We start from the raw sequence: 22,044 nt of genomic DNA on the forward strand, positions 1-22,044 counted from the left end.
AAAGTTACGGTACTGTATGTACGTAAAGCATTTAGATCAGTGAAGGTGTATTGTTACTGTACCTGTACGTACACCTAAATTAATGATTGATACTGTACCTGTACACTCTGAAAAAAAGGTTACAGTTAATTAGTGTAACAAAAAAGTTGAAACTTACCTTTTGATTGAGACGATGTCCGATAGCGAAGTCGCGGCAGAGGAGGATGGCATAAGGCAGAAAACGTAACAAGTGACAGACTACGTACAGTAATTTACACACTTAACACATTAACGCTTAAACTTTACGAAATAAAAAAATGGCAGAAATAATTAACACTTAACATTACGTATGGAAAACTATAAAATGAAAGAAAAAATTACTTTAACACTTAACGGTAACATAAAACTTAAAATTGAATTTTTTTTTTTTTGCTTTTTTATAACTTTACGTTTTTCTTATTTTCTAAATCTCTTCTACTTCTTCATCACTTTCTTTTTTCTGTTTCTTTTCTTTACTTTCACCTTCTACTTCTTCATCTCTTTCTTTTTTCTGTTTCTTTTCTTTACTTTCACCTTCGTCTTGGCCTACTAATACCGCTGGCCTCTTTAATAAGAAACTATCCATTGAAGCTTGTTTCTGCCTACTTTTCAACACATTTCTAAAATGCGTTAGGCAAACGTCATTGCAGTGTTGAAGCGCACGGTTGGTATAAACTTTTTCTGGATGTTCCTTTTCGACGTAGTCTGCCATTTTATGGAAACATGCAAGAATTTCCTTAATGTCTGCCGTTTTCAAAGGTGCAACATCCTCCTCATCACCGCTAGAGAACTGCTCTTGAACATCACTCACTTGCATCGTCTCCAACTCCTTCAAGTCGTCCGTCGTCAACTCCTCGTGGTGCTCCTCGATAAGTTCATCGATATCTTCCGCGCTAACTTCCAGCCCCATGGACGTACCAAGATGTACGATGTCAGCCACCTCAGACTGCTGAATTGGTTCAGGATCGTCAACGATCTCGGCTTCTCCTCCAGGCTTCCCGAACCCCTCGAAGTCTCGTGCAGAGACAGCATCAGGCCACAGCTTCCTCCAAGATGAGTTTAGGGTACGCCTCGAAACTTCCTGCCAAGCGAGATCGATGAGTTTGAGGCATATCACGATGTTGAAGTGATCTTTCCAAAATTCACGCAGAGTGAGGTTTGTACTCTCTGTGACTTGGAAACATCTCTTGAAGAGATGCTTCGTGTACAATTTTTTAAAATTAGAAATAACTTGCTGGTCCATGGGCTGGAGGAGAGGGGTGGTGTTAGGCGGTAGATACAGGACCTTTATGAAGGAATACTCGGCCAGAAGATATTCCTCGAGGCCAGGAGGGTGAGCTGGAGCATTGTCCAACACCAGCAGACATTTCATAGGGAGGCGGTTTTCTTCCAAATATTTTCGGACAGTCGGACCGAAGCAGACATTCACCCAATCAATGAACAGTTGCCTCGTTACCCAGGCTTTTGCATTTGCCTTCCACATCACGGGAAGGTTCTCCTTAATGACTTTGTGGGCTTTGAAGGCTCGGGGATTTTCTGAATGGTACACCAGCAGGGGCTTTATCTTGCAGTCCCCACTGGCGTTTGCACAAAAAGCAAGGGTAAGCCTGTCCTTCATAGGCTTATGTCCGGGTAGCCTCTTCTCCTCCGCCGTGATGAATGTCCGACGAGGCATTTTCTTCCAGAAAAGCCCAGTTTCGTCGCAATTGAAAACTTGCTGCGAACTGTAGCCTTCCTGCAGAGTCAACTCCTCGAACGTTTTAACAAAGGCTTCGGCAGCCTTCGTGTCCGAGCTGGCTGCCTCCCCATGCCGTACCACTGAATGGATGCCAGTCCTTTTCTTGAACTTCTCGAACCACCCACGAGAAGCCTTAAATTCTGGGGGTTCCTGCTGGGATGTTCCTTCTCCTGCTCCTTCTTCGGCCTGAGCACGCACGAGATCACCGAAAATGGCGGAGGCCTTCTGGCAAATTGTAGTCTCAGTGATGGTGTCTCCTGAGATCTCTTTGTCCTTGATCCACACAAGAAGCAGCCTCTCCATCTCGTCATGCACGTGCGTTCTCTTGTTGGAGAAAATAGTGACGCCCTTAGAAGGTGTTGCTGCTTTGATGGCCGCCTTCTGCTTCAGGATGGTGCCTATCGTAGACGGATTCCGGCCATACTCCTTGGCGATCGCACTTAAACGCATGCCAGACTCGTACTTTTTAATGATTTCAAGTTTCGTCTCCATCGAGAGCATCGTCTTCTTCTTCTTTCCTTCGGCAACATTCTTGGGACCCATGGCTACAGTAATACGTAATATAATACACTACGTAACGTTATATACAGTCTATGTATAGTAAACACTAATACAGTACAGTGCACAGTAACGAAAGTTTATTAACGATAACACGTGGCGTACGAATGTACTGTATATTAACACAAAGTCAAACAAGCGAAAGCACACAACACAATGTCTGTTAACGATATCGCGGTCGGAACGAAAAGAGAGAGAGAGATGAACGCCCGTGCGTAGGCAAGCTGGGATAGTTGCCGACCAATAGGAAAGCAGGATCTTATGGCGTCAGCTAGCGTCTGAGTAGGCAGATAACCAATGGGTGAGCGGGAGGCTGTAAGTGAGTCTACCCAAGTTCAAAGTCTGGCGGCGCGCGCTTTTTAAAATTACTCTCGGCAAAGAGTTGGGATCTCGTAAGGTTTTCGTATCCTGAAATTTTATCCGTATCCTGGGGCATAAAAATCTTCGAATCACTTTTCGCATCCTGAATTTTTCGTAAGCAGAAACTTTCGTATCCAGAGGTATCACTGTACTTAGAATTTGCTATGTTTTGCTTTAGGTTCAGAATTTAAGAGATATTTAAGTGTGTTAAGCTAAATTTTAGAGCAGCAAAATGTGAAAACTTCAAGTTACTGCCATGAATAAGTTTTAACAGTGCTAAACTCTCTTCACAAAAGACAGGTTGAGTAATTCATCCAACTTCTACGTTTATTCATTCAAAAGCCACAACCTTCACTGTCCAGCACAATGATACTTTAGTATGATGCAAAGGATTAAAGGTTCTCTTAACATGACAGACTTCTCTACATTGACTATTGTAATGTATCAAGGAATTCAGCCAGGCTAACCCTTACCTGGAAATACAATTATCTCAAAAGCTGCAGCTTGAATAGCAAATTAAAAATTATCGTATGATAGCAATTTAAGAACTATGTACATACTTAATATTTGTTATACACTAAGACGATCCTGAAAAACTAAAATATCCCTCTAATGTATTTATTGCAATACTCAACAGCAAATAAGACATTGTTATGGAAAAGATTACTCTCTACAAGCCTTCTGTAGCACTTTGGAGCTTCATAAAATATCCATAGGTTCAGTTACCAGGGGGGGGAGGCACCAAATAAAGACCAAAAAAAAAAAAATAATAATAATTATAGGTTTACAATAAGTCCATGTCCGAGACCAAAAAAAAAAAAAATAATAATTATAGGTTTACAATAAAACTGGTCTCCACAGAATATTTTTATACCATCATATTTTCATTCATAGACCAAAAGTTTTGCAGAAGCCACTAGCGATATGTGTGTTATGATCAAGACTGTGCAAATGACATGAACAGCTTCCCACTATGTAGAGGGAGCATGAACAGTAATCACACTACTAGATTGTGGTAATTAAATAATACATCTTCATGCCAACTAGTAATAGTGCACAAGAAAATTATAAAACTACAATTGTCTGAAATTACAGGCATATAGCCCTGAATAAAAGTTTTACAAAGAAAATCACTTGACATCAGGCTAGCCTAATTGTAAGTGTAGTAAATGTGTAATTTATTCAACTAAAGAAAACTTAATCTATAGTACAAAAAAAAGGCAATACAGTATATGTATATGAGTATAAGAGAATTATTTCACTCCAAAGATAACTTCACAGAAGAAACAGAATTTCATTAATCAAATCTATTTCTATACTCGCCCAATGTTCATATTGCTTCTCTCTGGAAGCTAGGTTTTATCAACATTTACCCCTAAGAAAATGTCATGATTTCTTTCCTTTCGGTAGACTTACGACTCTAGTAAACTAAGAAGCCAATCTAGCGGTTCACGGTGACCTCCAATGGCCAATTCAAGCAAAGGATCTTTTGCCTATTCCATCTCCAGGTCAAAACTATTCCCTATTCTCTTGAGATACAAGTTAGTGGGGGAAGAGGGTCGGCATGTACATGAAACATTAGGGGGGCATAAAAATAATAAATTTTAGCATCAAAATTAGATTAACTTCTAGGAAAACCCCTGATGGAGGTGAGTTGCCAATGAAGAGAAGATAGGTCATATATGGTTTTAAAAATAATAAAAACAATAACATACTAGACTCTTGTGTAGTCTAGATTATTGGTAACAAACCATTCCCCCCAAAAAAGTTTTAAAATATAGAACTTCACATTGATTACTAATCACCATGTACAGGTACGTAAATCTGGAATTTCTTGAATTATGAAATACAAATTAACTAAAGCTAAAAATTTTATTAGACTTGTCAACAACCACTATACAACCTAAAACCTAGCAATCTTGATAAACAGACCAGGATCCTTCTAAATAATGTCCAACAAAAATCAACTTTGTATGCCATTTAGCTACAGCCAAAAGACTTTCCAAAGCAAGATTTCTGCAAAAATTAAGGAGGATACAGTAGCAGCACTTCTAATATCATTAACCATAACCTTCAAGGCTTTCATTAGACTTTATTAATTCTTCATGAGGTTCATGACCAATCATTTAACAATAAAAGACATTGCATTTTAGAAAGAGAAGGACTTGGAATTCTAATATCCCAAAACAAATTAAGAACACTACCTATAATGTTTGTAGTTCTGTCCAAATAATACTGAATGACTAACTAGGGTTGTAGTTTAGCTGCTAATAATAATAATAATAATAATAATAATAATAATAATAATACTTATTGTATATCCTTTCAAAGAGGTGATGTGAAAAAATTTGTGGCAAACTCTGTCCTAAAATAATTTTTAGCTCTGAAACTGGACAAAAGAGATATGTTCCCCCATAGACTACCTTAAAAGATAATGCATGCAGTTCACTTGAGTGTGTAGTGGTAGCCAACGCCAACAAAAATAAGGGTTTTAGCAGAGGGGATTTTTAACTAAAAGGTTTTCCAAAGGCTCAAATTCCAAGACACATATAGACCTGACTACTAGAGGTCTTTCAATACTAAAAAGCACGAAAAGCCCTAAATACACCTGCTATAATACCTGAAATGAATATATCTAATCTCGGACTGCTTGAGTACAGAATTAAGCATGGATCTAAATTCCCAAATGACTGAAAATTAAATTTTCGTTTAAAAACTTATTAAGATAAAATGTTATTTTCATTAGTAAAATAAATTTTTGAATATACTTACCCGATGATCATGTAGCTGTCAACTCTGTTGCCCGACAGAAATCTACGGTCGGGATACGCCAGCGATCGCTATACAGGTGGGGGTGTACACAACAGCGCCATCTGTGAGCAGGTACTCAAGTACTTCTTGTCAACAAGAACTCAATTTTCTCCTCGGTCCACTGGTTCTCTATGGGGAGGAAGGGAGGGTCCTTAAATTCATGATCATCGGGTAAGTATATTCAAAAATTTATTTTACTAATGAAAATAACATTTTTCAATATTAATCTTACCCGATGATCATGTAGCTGATTCACACCCAGGGTGGTGGGTGGAGACCAGCATACATGTTAACAAAGAAGCTAAGTATCCCGTATTTCATTTTATTAGTTATTCAAAAATAACATAAAATAAATAAGTACCTGGTAAGGAAGACGACTTGAACCATTACTCTGCCTTTATTAAGTACGTCTTCCTTACTGAGCGTAGTGGTCCTCTTAGGATGCTGAACGACTCTTAGGTGCTGAAGTATAAAGGGCTGCAACCCATACTAAAGGACCTCATCACAACCTTTAACCTCGGCGCTTCTCAAGAAAGAATTGACCACCCGCCAAATCAACAAGGATGCGGAAGGCTTCTTAGCCGACCGTACAACCCATAAAAAGTATTCAAGAGAAAGGTTAAAAAGGTTATGGGATTATGGGAATGTAGTGGCTGAGCCCCCGCCTACTACTGCATTCGTTGCTACGAATGGTCCCAGGGTGTAGCAGTTCTCGTAAAGAGACTGGACATCTTTGAGATAGAATGATGCGAACACTGACTTGCTTCTCCAATAGGTTGCATCCATAACACTCTGCAGAGAACGGTTCTGTTTGAAGGCCACTGAAGTAGCCACAGCTCTCACTTCATGTGTCCTTACCTTCAGCAAAGCAAGGTCTTCTTCCTTCAGATGAGAATGTGCTTCCCTAATCAGAAGCCTGATTTAGTAAGAAACTGAGTTCTTAGACATTGGAAGAGAAGGCTTCTTGATAGCACACCATAAGGCTTCTGATTGTCCTCGTAAAGGTTATGACCTTTTTAGATAGTACCTAAGAGCTCTAACTGGGCAAAGTACTCTCTCTAGTTCGTTCCCCACCAAGTTGGACAGGCTTGGGATCTCGAACGACTTAGGCCAAGGACGTGAAGGAAGCTCGTTTTAGCAAAAAACCGAGCTGCAAGGAACATGTAGCCGTTTCAGATGTGAAAACTATGTTCCTGCTGAAGGCGTGGATCTCACTTACTCTTTTAGCTGTTGCCAAGCACACGAGGAAAAGAGTTTTTAATGTGAGGTCCTTAAAAGAGGCTGATTGGAGAGGTTCAAATCTTGATGACATAAGGAACCTTAGGACCACGTCTAGATTCCAGCCTGGAGTGGACAACCGACGTTCCTTTGAGGTCTCAAAAGACCTAAGGAGGTCCTGTAGATCTTTGTTGGAGGAAAGATCCAAGCCTCTGTGGCGGAAAACCGCTGCTAACATACTTCTGTAACCCTTGATCGTAGGAGCTGAAAGGGATCTTACGTTCCTTAGATGTAACAGGAAGTCAGCAATCTGGGTTACAGTGGTACTGGTTGAGGAAACTGCATTGGCCTTGTACCAGCTTCGGAAGACTTCCCATTTAGACTGATAGACTCTGAGAGTGGATGTCCTCCTTGCTCTAGCAATCGCTCTGGCTGCCTCCTTCGAAAAGCCTCTAGCTCTTGAGAGTCTTTCGATAGTCTGAAGGCAGTCAGACGAAGAGCGTGGAGGTTAGGGTGTACCTTCTTTACGTGAGGTTGACGTAGAAGGTCCACTCCTAGAGGAAGAGTCCTGGGAATGTCGACCAGCCATTGCAGTACCTCTATGAACCATTCTCTCGCGGGCCAGAGGGGAGCAACCAACGTCAGCCGTGTCCCTTTGCGAGAGGCGAACTTCTGAAGTACCCTGTTGACAATTTTGAACGGCGGGAATGCATACAGGTCGAGATGGGACCAATCCAGCAGAAAAGCATCCACGTGAACTGCTGCTGGGTCTGGAATCGGAGAACAATACAACGGGAGCCTCTAGGTTATCGAGGTAGCGAACAGATCTATGGTTGGCTGACCCCACAGGGCCCAAAGTCTGCTGCAAACATTCTTGTGAAGGGTCCACTCTGTGGGGATGACCTGACCCTTCCGGCTGAGGCGATCTGCCATGACATTCATATCGCCCTGAATGAACCTCGTTACCAGCGTGAGCTTTCGATCTTTTGACCAGATGGGGAGGTCCCTTGCGATCTAGAACAACTTCCTCGAATGAGTCCCTCCCTGCTTGGAGATGTAAGCCAAGGCTGTGGTGTTGTCGGAGACCACCTCCACCACCTTGTTAAGCTGGAGGGAATTGAAGTTTATCAAGGCCAGATGAACCGCCAACAGCTCCTTGCAATTGATGTGAAGTGTCCTTGCTCCTGATTCCATGTTCCCGAGCATTCCTGTCCGTCCAAAGTCGCACCCCAGCCCGTGTCTGATGCATCCGAGAAGAGACGGCGGTCGGGTTTCTGAACAGCCAAAGGTAGACCTTCCTTGAGAAGAAAGCTGTTCTTTCACCACGTTAGAGTGGACCTCATCTCTTCGGAAACAGGAACTGAGACCGTCTCTAGCGTCATGTCCTTTATCCAGTGAGCAGCTAGATAAAACTGAAGGAGGGGGAGGTGGAGTCTCCCTAACTCGATGAACAGGGCCAGCGATGAAAGTGTCCCTGTTAGACTCATCCACTACCTGACTGAGCATCGGTTCCTTCTCAGCATGCTCTGGATGCATTCTAGGGCTTGGTAGATCCTTGGGGCCGACGGAAAAGCCCGAAAACCTTGACTCTGAATCTCCATACCCAGGTAGACAATGGTCTGGGATGGGACGAGCTGGGACTCCTCTAAATTGACCAGGAGGCCCAGTTCCTTGGTCAGATCCATAGTCCATCTGAGATTCTCCAGACAGCGACGACTTGTGGGAGCTCTTAAAAGCCAGTCGTCTGACGGAGCCGGACACAAGATCATGGTACTGCTGCACAGTCTGTGAACTGTCAACCATGGGGAAGCGAGGAAGTACAGCGACAACCCGAAACTGTCTAGACTGTCTGGGTAGTACAGACAACTCCTTATCGGGTTGCTGAGGTTGCCGCACTGCGTCACAACAAGTCACCTCTGCTGGTTGTTGAACGTCTTCCCAGTGACACACTGACTCCGTAAACAAAAATCCTCTAACAAGGACTAAGCTTGGACTGCATGTCTTGCAACAAAGCTCAAGGTCTATGGGAGCAGGTGTGGCAACAGACGGGGTTAGCGACTGAAGCGGAACCATTACCCTCCCTGGAAGCAAGTTATGCTTAAATAAAAGTCCATAGGAGGCTAAGCAGCTTAAGGCTCCTCTCCAAATGACAGAGTCCTCAAGGGAATATCGGAAGGAGGGAGAATAGCACTTTCTCATCTACAGGAACCATATCCGAGAAAAGCTAAGTTCTCTCAGTGAGGGTTTCACTGGTGCAAAAGCAGCAGACCAGAAGGCAACGTTATGAAACTGCTTGACAGTCTTGTGAGTTGGCAACAACCAAAGATGTGTGATTGAGGAGCATGCGGTAAGGTATGCAGAGCATGCTGTAAGGTATGCAGAGCATGCTGTAAGGTATGCAGAGCATGCTGTAAGGTATGCAGAGCATGCTGTAAGGTATGCAGAGCATGCTGTATGCAGAGCATGCTGTAAGGTATGCAGAGCATGCTGTATGCAGAGCATGCTGTAAGGTATGCAGAGCATGCTGTAAGGTATGCAGAGCATGCTGTAAGGTATGCAGAGCATGCTGTATGCAGAGCATGCTGTAAGGTATGCAGAGCATGCTGTAAGGTATGCAGAGCATGCTGTAAGGTATGCAGAGCATGCTGTATGTAGAGCATGCTGTAAGGTATGCATGCTGCATGGCATGCGGCTTATGCTGCATGGGATGAGGCTCATGCTGCATGGGATGAGGCTCATGCTGCATGGTATGAGGCTCATGCTGCATGGTATGAGGCTCATGCTGCATGGGATGAGGCTCATGCTGCATGGGATGAGGCTCATGCCGCATGGGTTGAGGAGGATGCCGCATAGCATGAGGCTCCTGCCTCATGGGTTGAGGAGGTTGCCGCATAGCATGAGGCTCATGCCTCATGGGTTGAGGAGGATGCCGCATAGCATGAGGCTCCTGCCTCATGAGTTGAGGAGGTTGCCGCATAGCATGAGGCTCATATAGCGTGAGGCTCCTGCCTCATGGGTTGAGGAGGTTGCCGCATAGCATGAGGCTCATGCCTCATGGGTTGAGGAGGATGCCGCATAGCATGAGGCTCCTGCCTCATGGGTAGAGGAGGTTGCCGCATAGTGCTGGAACCCGGCAACTCCCGATGCGGCAGCTCACGCATGAAAGCAGGAGGCGCAGCAAGAACATGCGTCTGGCAGGGTGGACTGCGCATCGGAGGTGGAGCTCTCACAGGTGGAGGGTGGGAGCAGGCAGCCGCAGTATCTGCTGAGCGCACAACCTCGACGGGTTGTAGGTTAACAGGCTGCATTGTCAACCTTCCAGCATGATACTCCTGTATGAAGGAGCAAGCTGAGACTGTATAGTCTGCAGCATGGACCACTAGGGTCTATGAAAGACAACAACAAACGGAGCTACTGTCCGTTGTGACTGAGGGTCTAAAACAGCTGGTGCGGCAACAGACGGAGTTACTGCCTGTTGCGGTACCACCTTGCCTCTCTGGGAGGTGTGCAGTTGTCGTACTGCAGCAAGTCCGAACTGACCCAGTGGCTACACCTAGGCCGTTGGACTTGCGCGGAAGGGACCGACTTGCACTTAAAAGCTGCAAGATTTGGTCCATGGTTTCTGCTAGAAACCTCTTCCGCAGACGAGGAATAAATGGGCTCTCTCGTCTTTGTGTGGGTGGGGTGATCACGTCGGCAACGTGTGTAGATACACCCGAAACCACGGAGGGAAACGTCTGTTCGTCGATCAAGGCCTGATGAACCCATAAGTCCTTCGACATTACTTCTCCCCCTGGGCTTGGGAGCTTGTAAGAGGTCCCAGACTAGGCGAACAACTGGCACGAACAGACGAACCCTCGAACGCAACACTGTAACACTTTGCGCATATCACTTTATCACTTTTGATTTTCTGTTTGCACTTATTTCACTGGTTTGTACCTGAAACACGCAATCCTATCCTTCATTAAAAGGTCGTAATTGCGAAAACAGAATTACAATGTAACAGAAAAACATAATGAAAGATAAAGAATTCAGTGGCTGGAAGAGACTAAACACTAGATCAAATAAACTACGTTTAAAATCTCTCACCGCATAAAGCCTGGGAACAAGAATAAAACTCTAGAAACGTTTTACCTTCTTCCCCTATAGAGACTAGGGAGAAGAGCAAAAAACGATAACAACGTTACCCGCTTGAACGAAACGTTTATCCTCCTCTCTCTCCCTCCGTCTCTATCTCTCTCTCTCTCTCTTGACTTAGAACCTGAGAGATGAGCCCAATTATATATATCGTTAAAACATATTATTTGTTAAAGGTAAAAACTGAAAGGTTTCCCAAATAAAAAGTTCCTTTATTAGAATTAAAACCATTTAAGCTAAGAAAGAATGAACAAAACGCTAGAATCGGTTTACTCTTACTGCAACGTGAAACCGTGAATACTCTCTCTCTATCGTAACGATAGAGCGCAAGTTGAACGTTCTGAACGTCAACAAATGCGGAGACAAAACAAAACGTTAGTTCAACTTTGAAAACAATACGAGACTATCAAAGAAATTCTTTCAAAAACATTAAAATTAAAATAGCATAAAATCTTAACAGGAAAAACGATATGACGGGCTCAATGTTAATTAACTTCGGTTCCAAGTAATGACCGCCTACTATTAGGAAAGGTCGCATATAAACAAACATAAAAATTAATTTTTATAAGTTTATAATAAATGGAAGTTAATCGAAAAGGCCTATAAAAGGCGGAGAGATATAAAATAAATCTATAACTTTGTTAAGCAAAATTAAGAAAGAGAGTCTATACTCTCTTCGACACCAACACTTCCGTCTAAGGGAAGGGTCGGCCATTTAAAAGTGAAAGAGAGTTCATACTCTCTTCGTCACCATAATTAAATCAAATTAATTCCAAAAGCTTGCTAAGCTAATGATAAAGCTTCCTGAATAGCGAAGGCTAAACTCTAGAGCAAATACATCACCAAATCGTGAACAATAACTCCAGAATCAACAGCGTATCCAAGTAGGTCTAGCCGGTGGCACGACAGAGGAAAAATTGAGTTCTTGTTGACAAGAAGTACTTGAGTACCTGCTCACAGATGGCGCTGTTGTGTACACCCCCACCTGTATAGCGATCGCTGGCGTATCCCGACCGTAGATTTCTGTCGGGCAACAGAGTTGACAGCTACATGATCATCGGGTAAGATTAATATTGAAAACTTTAATATCAAAATTAGTTCTAGTCAATGATACATTTCTATATTTGCACCAACGAAAATAAACATTATACAGTTGTCTTAGCTACAGATTATTGCTAGACAGTCTTTCTGAACATAAGACAATCTAGATGGCCATAATAACCATCGCTTCTAAGAATACAGTTGATGGATTCTATTCATTAGATATCGCACATATAGATGGGTTCAACATTCCAGGACACTCCAGTAAAGTAGCCACAGATGTATGAAGTATTCTAATTGCAGCTAGAACAGGGCTACCAGTATCATCATCCTGCTGTTTTATAAAGTCTGACCTGAAACTCTCAAATCATGGCAAATGGTGGAAACAAGCAAAGGTCCAGATCTGACCAATCTTTTAACGGCATCTACCTTCCCACTAAGGGGGATCAGGATTGAGAACTGAGGAACAAAATACTTTGATAATTTTTTGTTTAGTGATGTTACAAACAAGGCTATGTTTAGTAGACCCCACTCTTTTCAAATTTCTAGATATTCTGACAGATGTTAAGACCATTCCTTTGAAAGAAACAGACTTTTCCTTCTTAATTGATCTGCCAAGATGTTCGATTTTCCAGGAATGAACTCTGGAAGGTTTATCCCGGAACAAACTGAGGGACAAGGTTTATTCCTCTCAAATTTGTCGAAGTTTATACCATTTCCATTATAAGGTGTAGAGATCGTAACCTTATACCCTCTTAGTTCCAGATAAAAGTTAAATGACATCGTATTGTCTACAATAATTCTTGGTCCTAAAGAGACTTGAATATTCCTATTAGATTTCAACAATTGATATGAAGAGTACACTCCTGTGACATCCATTTCCCTGACAGATGTAAAAGATCTAATCCTGCTTCCCCTCCTTTCTGTGAAGCATCTGCAAACAGAGAAAGGTCTGGGAAACTCCCTAAGATAACCACCTGGTTCTTCACCATTGGAATTGAGATTGTATCTCTATAAATTATTCTGTTACAATGCAGATTGAGCTGAAATTTTATATCTTCAGCCATCCCATCACAACCAATTACTTTAAGGAAGTCATAGTCCCAAGAAGACTCACCCACTTTCGAACTGATACACTTCAACCTTCTTAATTCATTCAACAATAGAAAAGACTATCCTTTTCTACTATGGAAAAAACACAAAATGGAACTTAATATCATTCTCAAATATATAATCATCTTAGTTGGAACCAGAAGAGACTTCTTTAAATTGACCAGGCTCCAAATGAACCATTCCAGTAACCCTGGCAACCACACTTGCTGATTCCAAATTCTTTCCAACAAATTGCTCAAAAGTAGCTAATTGTTCATGTTCTTAGCTCTAGAATCCTTAACTATTCTGAAATGGGGGCCACCATTTTGGTTAACACTTGAGACCAAAACATAGGCACTTGAAGTGGTAAACCTTTAATTCATGGACGAAACTAATGTACTTTTAGAATCGAGATGAGTAGCATGTCAAAAGATTCCTCCGAGATGTCTACAGAAAACTTCCAAGCTTCTTTCTTTATTGACTCCAGAAATGTGATGTTGCGAAAACTGTAAATTTGTAAAGATTCAAAATATTTAGAACTGGTCTCCAACCCCCTGAAGTTTTAGCAACTATGAATGACCTGTCGAAAAAAAAAAAAAAAAACCCTGAGCAAATTTAAGAACATTTCTATCACGTTTTCTCCAAAATTTTCATAAAATCTAATTTCAAAATTTGTGCCTGTGCTGTATTTGTTGGATAACTTAGAAATAGGATTGGTTCTTGGACAAGGGAGGATTGAAATCTAAAGGAATCCTGTAACTTTTTTTTAACTAAAGCTAGCACCAATGGATCAGGATGAAGGCTTTCCCAACCACAATAAAAGTAGAAAAAGTCTTCCACAAACTGGGATTTGCAGGGAAGGCATGTAGGACCTTTGAAGCAACTGGCTTAAAAGTCAGACACTTGGATATCCTTAAAAAGTAAACTTGAACCATCAATTTGAGTTCTGGTACCCACCCGAGTAATTATTTAATCTTATTTACATCCAAAACAGGACCCCAAATAGTGAAAATCCATAAATGTTTGTGCCTCACAGACCATCCCAACCATTGAGGCACATACTTTTTCTCTTCTCTTAACCATGTAACTATCTCAAAAACCCCATCTGAAACTGTTAAAATTAAACTAGTTAAATAATCCAAAACCAAATTCAAATCCTGATGGAATACATAATTCCTTTCTTAAAAAAACTACTATTAGGTAGTAGGTTGGCCAGGGCATCAGCCACCCACCGAGATACTACCACTAGAGTGTTATGGGGTCCTTTGACTGGCCAGACAGTATTACATTGGATCCTTATCTCTCCCTACAATTCTTTTTCCCTTTGCCTACCCATACACCGAATAGTCTGGCCTATTCTTTCAAGATTCTCGTCTGTCCTCATACACATGACAACACTGAGACTACCAAGCAAATCTTCTCTCAAAGGGTTAACTACTACAATGTAATTGTTCAGTGGCTACTTTCCTCTTGGTAGGGGTAGAAGAGACTCTTTAACTATGGTAAGCAGCTCTTCTAAGAGAAGGACACTCCAAAATCAAAGCATTGTTCTCTAGACTTGGGTAGTGCCATAGCCTCTGTACTATGGTCTTCCACTATCTTGGATTAGAGTTCTCTTGCTTGAGGGTAAACTCGGGCACACTATTCTATCTTATTTCTCTTCCTCTTGTTTTATTGAAGTTTTAATAATTTATAAGGGAAATATAAAGGTTAATGTTGCTATGAGCCCCTGGGCTTATAGCATCCTGATTTTCCATCTAGGGTTGTAGCCTAGCAAGTAATAATAATAATATAACAATAATAGAATCAGCAAAGGAGAGTATTTCAAAACTATTTTATTGCCTACAAAAAGCATTTCTTTAGTGAAGTAGCTTCCAAATCCTGCATTTAAAGATATGTTTTATTAATTGTAGGCTCAAAACTGAAGAATAAATCAAAATCTAGAACAAGATTTGGCACCCGATTTAGTCTTATGGCCAAAAGTCTTTGTCGTATAAAAGGCTTCAACAATAAATGAGAAATAGAATCACCAGCTTTTCTCTACATCATCAAGTTATCTTAAACAAAATGGGAGAATTGAGGTGTATCTATCATCTAGTCTAGAAAGATTTGGAATAATAAACCACATCAGAATTTACCTTGAACAACTTATCTTTTCCCGAAATAACTTCCCTACTCAATATGAGATACTGTACCATATACTCTCTCCTCATTGTGTTCTTTTCATACTCATTCATTCCGAACCAAAACATCCATCGCTGGTGTTTCATTTGTTTACCCATTTGCATGGGAGCTGCTGTGCATTTGTTTTTCAAGGGACTCACTTCAGCAATTGAAGTGCTAGTGCATTTATTTACCCTCTTAAAGCCTAAGGTTGAAAAACTAAAGGTTAGTTTAGTTTGGAATTACTGCCTTTAACTGAAGATTAGCTAGCTTTCTGAGATTTCACAAAAGAAGCCAAAGAAGTAAAGCACTTTTGAACCTAACCAATTATCAAACCTTCAATAAATTAACTATAATCATTGCTAGCTAAACTACAAACTTACTTAGAGAAGCAGGATGCTGTAAGAACAAGGGCTTCAACAAGGAAAAATCACCAAGTGAGGTAAAGCAATAAACTAAACACGTAACAAAAAAATAAATCCTATGTTAAAGTGAACCTGAAATATATACTGTAAAATATAAAGAGAGACTTATGTCAGCCTGTTCAATATAAAAACATTGTCTGCAAGTTATGAGGTTCCATTGATTCTACTGCCCAATTAGGAAATTTATTCCATAATCTGGTTATAGCTGGAATACAACTTCTAGAATACTGTGTAGTATTGAGCTTATGATAGAGAAGGCAAGACTGTTAGAATTAACTGCATACCTATTACTAAGTTCAGGATAGTACTGTCTGGAAAGATCTGTACACAAAAGATTGTTAGAATTATTGATAATCTTATACTACATGCATAAAAAAATAAGAAATTTGACAGACTGCAAGTTTTCATCCAACAAATCTAGATGAGATTTAGCAGCTGTAGATCAGACAGGAGAACATTACTCTAAACAAGGCAGAAAGAAAGCATCGAAACATTTCTTCAGAACAACTTAATCACCGAAAATCTTAATACTTTCTCAATAAGCCATTTCTAGGTTCAATTCAAGAAGAAACACACTAGATGGGTTTTTCAAAAACAAATTTGCAATCAAGAATCACACCTAATGACCTACTTCCAATTACACTGAGTTTTATTAGGGTTCAACTTCATGCCCCATAATTTACACCATGCACTAATTTTGCATTGGATTTTGGTGGTGGCTTGTCATTATTATCACTATCCCCTGTTATTATCAACTAACCTATTCTTCTCTGAATATTCCCCCAAAATAGAAGCAAGTTTCCTTTTGCAGTCTGAACTAACTTCAAGAAATGACAAATTCGAAGATAATTTGTATTTTTCCTAACCATACAAACCTTAGCTATTTACAAAGGGTTACCTTTTAGCGTAGCTGAAATGGCGAGCCATTAGAATTTAACGAGGGTGTATTACCCCCGCGCTAGTTAGCGGGGGGGGGGGGGAGTGGTAGCTAGCTACCCCTCCCCCCCTCACACACAGGTGAATACTCACTTTCACTTAGAGGTAGGACTTGTCTTGGGGGACAGGGCTGGCGGGCAAATATGTGTAAATAGCTAAGGTTTGTATGGTTAGGAAAATACAAATTATCTTCGAATTTGTCATTTGTTCCGTAACCGGAATACAAACCACGCTATTTACAAAGGGTGACTTACCCCTTAGGAAGGGTGGAAAGTCCCCAGCCATACTGGCTTTGGCTTTACCCGGGGACTCAGAATCCGAGTGAGTCACACTCGAGAAAGGGAGTCCCTGCACCTCACAAGTTCCTTGCTCCGCAAGGAACCATGTGGCCTACGTAAGCTTGTGTGTGAAGGAAGAAGTGTGACCCGTCCTAGGCAGTTGACCTGGAGTTCCAGAAGGAACTCTGGGTTAGGACGTTCCCAATACCACCTCGTCAGGGTATGGGGGACACGACAGTATTGACTCGGAACACAAGGAAGCATGGTTTACCTGCAGAGGTTCGAGGTCAGCTATGCAGAGACCAGGATGCTTCCCCGTAGAGGGGATGATGAAGAAAGAAGTAAGGGCCAGACATACTTCTTTCGTTCATGCAGACTAAAACCTGATAACAATGCCCTCAACCTTCTGCTACCTGTCCAAAAAGGTGCCTGAGGTTAGACCAGCTGTTGTGTAGCCACCACAGAGCGATAGAAAATGTATCGAGACTCCTGTGGGTCACGCCCTGCAGGAAGCGGGCTGCGAAGGTCATTAGACGCTTCCAGACTCCAGCTTGTAGCACCTGCGTCAGAGAGTAGTATTACTCGAAGGCGAAGGACGTTGCGATGTATCCAACGTCGTGCTGTAGGGCGACGTGACGGGGGAGGGTCTGGAGACAGTTCGAGATGAATGTCCTTGAGTCCGGGCTGAAGAGGTATACTGGTGACTCTCCCCCCATGTCCTCCTTGTGCTCCCAAATTGACTGCAACTGAGGACAAACTGCAGCTGTTCCCAGCGCTAACCTCTCGATTCCTTTACTGGCAAGAAAGAGAAGGTCTTGGGACATCAGACACAGAATATAGACTCGAAATCTTGAATGAATCGGACCGAAGGGCCGGGACCCTCAGATTCTGAGTCTAGCCAACAACTCAGGAGCGAGCCTGAATGTTGCCTTCCCCTCTTCCTTAGAAAGGGGGGAGTAGTAAGAGACCTAGAAGATTGCTTACACACTGGCCGTGGCCAGAGTGAGCAGAAGACCCAAGGCGGAATACAATCCGAGGCCTGTCGTAAAAGGGTCTTGAGAAGATCTCTTAAAGGACTAAAAGTCCGAGCCATGCTCCAAGTTGGAGGTCTTCCTCCGACTAGGGCAGGGACGATCATAGCTTCGCATGAGCGAGGATAGATCCAGCGGGCAGGAAAAAGTTATTCCTTTAAGCCTGAAGGTCAGGGAAAGGCTGAGCGACAGGCTTCATTGCCGAGAGCGGAAAGGAGTTTCCTCCCGCCGAAAGGCAATAAGACCGTTATTGCTGGAGAAGAGGCCTCAAGGGAAGAGGTATATCTCCCACGGCACCAACCACCTTAGACTCTTCACTTTGCCTGGGAGACCCCTGTGGATGACTATCGCAAATGACGCGACCTCCGTACCGCGACTGTAGCGGGTTGTCTCTTCTTGAGGAGGAAGCGTAGTGTCTCCAGGCATAAAGCCGAAGCGACGCCCTGGTTCGGGAGAGATGTCGCAGTGTGGTTGCTTGAGTAGTCTGCGCCGTGGGAGAAGCTCTCCCGGGAGTTCCGTCAGGGGAAGCAGAGGGTCCAGAAACCGTTCTGCGCATAGTCCCAGTGGAGCTCTCCCATTGAAAGGTTGACAAGACAACCTGGTCTTGTTGAGACCCATTGTCCACAGACAAAAAGGAGGGAAGACGCAGGCGTCGAAGTTGTCCCACCATCACCGGAATGCATCTTGCCAGAGTCTCGGGGTCTGAGACTGGGGGGAAGAATAGCGGAAGCTTGAGGTTCCAAGCTGTCGCGATCAGGTCCCCCAGACCAGCACTTGCTGGTTACCCAAGGTCAAAGACCCCCAGGTACACTCTCTCTACGAGGCTCTGCTCGGATAGTCTGAGAGAAACATAACCCCTGCCTGGAATGAGAGAGCCGATGGTGGTATTGAGAGAATCTCAATCATCCCGGTATCTCTACTGCAAGATGTGAAGGTGTGAAAATGCGTCCCCTGCTGGTTAGAATGAAGTCGACGCGCAACAGGGCGACTCGGCAGGAGCTGTAGGATCTGAAGAGGGGCCAGACTAAGGCCCCTAAGCCTGCCTGAATGATGGAGAGGTATCCTTCAGGTCTTGACCATAGGCCTGAACCGGAACATGCCCCCCCCCCCCCCCTTTCCTTTGACGAGTCCGAGAACCGCATCAAGAATGTGAGGAAAGGACGAGAATATCCACCATCATCAAGAGGCTCCATAGGTCAACACCCATTGCAGGTCTAATAGTTCCGCTGGTCCCATAGGGCCAGGGAGTCCGGTTAAACATTGCCTGAAGCCACCGGAACTTGGATCGCCCCATATGGAACTTATCCTGAGGCGACCGTTCGGACTATAGACGGGTCAATGAGGAAAGGAGAACTAGGAAACGTTCCAAGGTAGGGCTGAAAGCTCTGCTTGACTGAGAACAGGTACTGCGACTCTCCTCAGTCTTGCCACAGTCAACCGAAAGGAAGGCTTGGAGGATGTGGTAACAGAATCTGGCGTCCCCAGGTGGTCACCCATCCAAGTACCGACGTTGCTTAACCTCGCTGGACGGACGAGAAGCGGGGTTTCCAACGTGGTAAGGCTGTTGACTCAATATCATGGCCAGATACTCCAGATGTTGAGGCAGAGGAAGAGAAGGCTCCAAGCAAAATACCATGAGCCCACACTCATGGTAAGCATCCGGAAGCTTGTCACGGCGCTGAAGAAGGTCGAAACCCGAGCCTACCGGAGTTGACCAGCCCTCCAAACAGCAGAGGAGGCGGAAGTCTGCACCTGAGCGGCCAAGAGGAAGGCAGGGAGAGTTCTCTGGGGAAACAAACCTGCTATGCCACGGCGGGATAGCCACACTGCATCATAAGCAGGAATACTTGCAGTCTAGGCTGAATTCGACGAGCACCCTGGAAGATGGATGGAATGGAAACTCAAAGTACCCGTCCTTCCGATCCAGGGTTTAAGGAGTCCTGTCGCCTCGTTACCAGTCTGATCGATTCTGCTGGTCTACGCTGGCCGAAGTTTGTTCGACAAACTTGATCAGGGCTGAGAGGTCGACTATGGACATCCCCTCTCAGATCCTTCCTTACAAGAAAGGATCGACTGAGGGGGCCGGGGGTGAAGCCGTCGATGATCCTAAGGACGACCTTCGCCTAAGGTATGGATCATTCTGCCCAACCGGGCAACTCTGCTGACGCTATGGCATAGAGGTTCAGAGACACTGAATTCGCTGACAGAGACGGCAGGCGCGATATCCTTGGCTAATCACAGAGATTGTGCGGGAATAGGCATCGGGAAGCTGTCATTCGGATGAGTAACCTTAAGCATCCTCCCAGCGAAAAAACCTGCAATCCTAGAGTTCGTGAACTCCTTTTAGGACTATGCCACCCCGGGGGAGTCTCCCGTGCCATCTGTTCCTGACAGGAGGAAACTGCAATTGGACACCTTGTCCCTGTTGTCGTAGCCGATAACTTAGGCCGACGTGGTTGAAAGAAAAGGGCGCTGGAGCCCTGCAGAGTCTGGAAGAAAGCGCCTTGGAGGAGTGAAACCGGAAGTCAATTTACTCCGCACAGCAGCTGTCTAAGTCTCTGTCCTTGGGCACAAACAAACTCTTCTCAAGGACGGAAGGGTGTCTGAGGTCGTCGACCTCCACAGATGAGACACCCGAAGGAAGCCCTCAGTCAGCGCGTCCAGATGGTACAACATCGAGCTTGTCCGCAAGTTAGATACTTAACGACGAAAGGCCAAGGTGCCTGAGCTCGAGAGGAGGAAAGTACCCTTGATCTTCCTGTAGCTTCCTTGAACCAAACCTCGGGCCGTAACCGAGGAGGGAAAGAACCTGGTAAGCTCCCAGAGGAAGAGGTAAGCAGTCACACCTTGTCCGATGGAGAAATCTCGAACGGAAAGCCCCCCCGCCAAAAATCCTTCCAGGGAATGACGGGGAAGGGCTAACCCAGGTTCAGGAAAGAGGAGTGTTGCTCAGATCTCCCTTAAGTTTCTCCTATTCTTGCAAGTGCCATGCTCTGCGTTTACGGGGTGAGGCCGTGTTCTGGAAATACGCTTCAGAAGAACTCGCCAGGCTGGTCATGCTGCGAAAACCCCATTGGGAATCGTGGTCGCAATCGCCCTGGAGCTCGCGCAACGGAAATTCCTGGTGGTCGGTGAGCGATAACCCATAGACGAGCAATGGATACTGCAAGAAATAAGCCGACATTTGTGCAAAAAAACACTGTAGGTTCGCGCGACGGAACACCATCCGTCCGCGCGATGGAAAAAACGTTGGTTCGCGCGTGGGCGAACATTGGAGAGCATGAGCGTAGACGTGCAGGCACGTGGGCGAGTGGCCGCGCGGGCGCAGGGTCGCGCGATGGTGATCAGCATGCCAGGGTCGCGCGATGGCGAGCAGCGTCCGCAGTTGAGGGTCGCGCGATGGCGAGCAGCGTCCGCAGTTGAGGGTCGCGCGATGGCGAGCAGCGTCCGCAGTTGAGGGTCGCGCGATGGCGAGCAGCGTCCGCAGTTGAGGGTCGCGCGATGGCGAGCAGCGTCCGCAGTCGAGGGTCGCGCGATGGCGAGCAGCGTCCGCAGTCGAGGGTCGCGCGATGGCGAGCAGCGTCCGCAGTCGAGGGTCGCGCGATGGCGAGCAGCGTCCGCAGTCGAGGGTCGCGCGATGGCGAGCAGCGTCCGCAGTCGAGGGTCGCGCGATGGCGAGCAGCGTCCGCAGTCGAGGGTCGCGCGATGGCGAGCAGCGTCCGCAGTCGAGGGTCGCGCGATGGCGAGCAGCGTCCGCAGTCGAGGGTCGCGCGATGGCGAGCAGCGTCCGCAGTCGAGGGTCGCGCGATGGCGAGCAGCGTCCGCAGTCGAGGGTCGCGCGATGGCGAGCAGCGTCCGCAGTCGAGGGTCGCGCGATGGCGAGCAGCGTCCGCAGTCGAGGGTCGCGCGATGGCGAGCAGCGTCCGCAGTCGAGGGTCGCGCGATGGCGAGCAGCGTCCGCAGTCGAGGGTCGCGCGATGGCGAGCAGCGTCCGCAGTCGAGGGTCGCGCGATGGCGAGCAGCGTCCGCAGTCGAGGGTCGCGCGATGGCGAGCAGCGTCCGCAGTCGAGGGTCGCGCGATGGCGAGCAGCGTCCGCAGTCGAGGGTCGCGCGATGGCGAGCAGCGTCCGCAGTCGAGGGTCGCGCGATGGCGAGCAGCGTCCGCAGTCGAGGGTCGCGCGATGGCGAGCAGCGTCCGCAGTCGAGGGTCGCGCGATGGCGAGCAGCGTCCGCAGTCG

General features: G+C 45.0%; 1 protein-coding gene across 1 annotated transcript in view; it reads right to left on the reverse strand.

The window, feature by feature from the left end:
• Positions 1-22,044, reverse strand: part of Etfb (Electron transfer flavoprotein beta subunit) — an 84,093-nt gene that overhangs the window by 13,115 nt on the left and 48,934 nt on the right. The window lies entirely within an intron of this gene.

This window comes from Palaemon carinicauda, chromosome 10, assembly GCF_036898095.1.
Source record: "Palaemon carinicauda isolate YSFRI2023 chromosome 10, ASM3689809v2, whole genome shotgun sequence".
Lineage (NCBI taxonomy): Eukaryota > Metazoa > Arthropoda > Malacostraca > Decapoda > Palaemonidae > Palaemon > Palaemon carinicauda.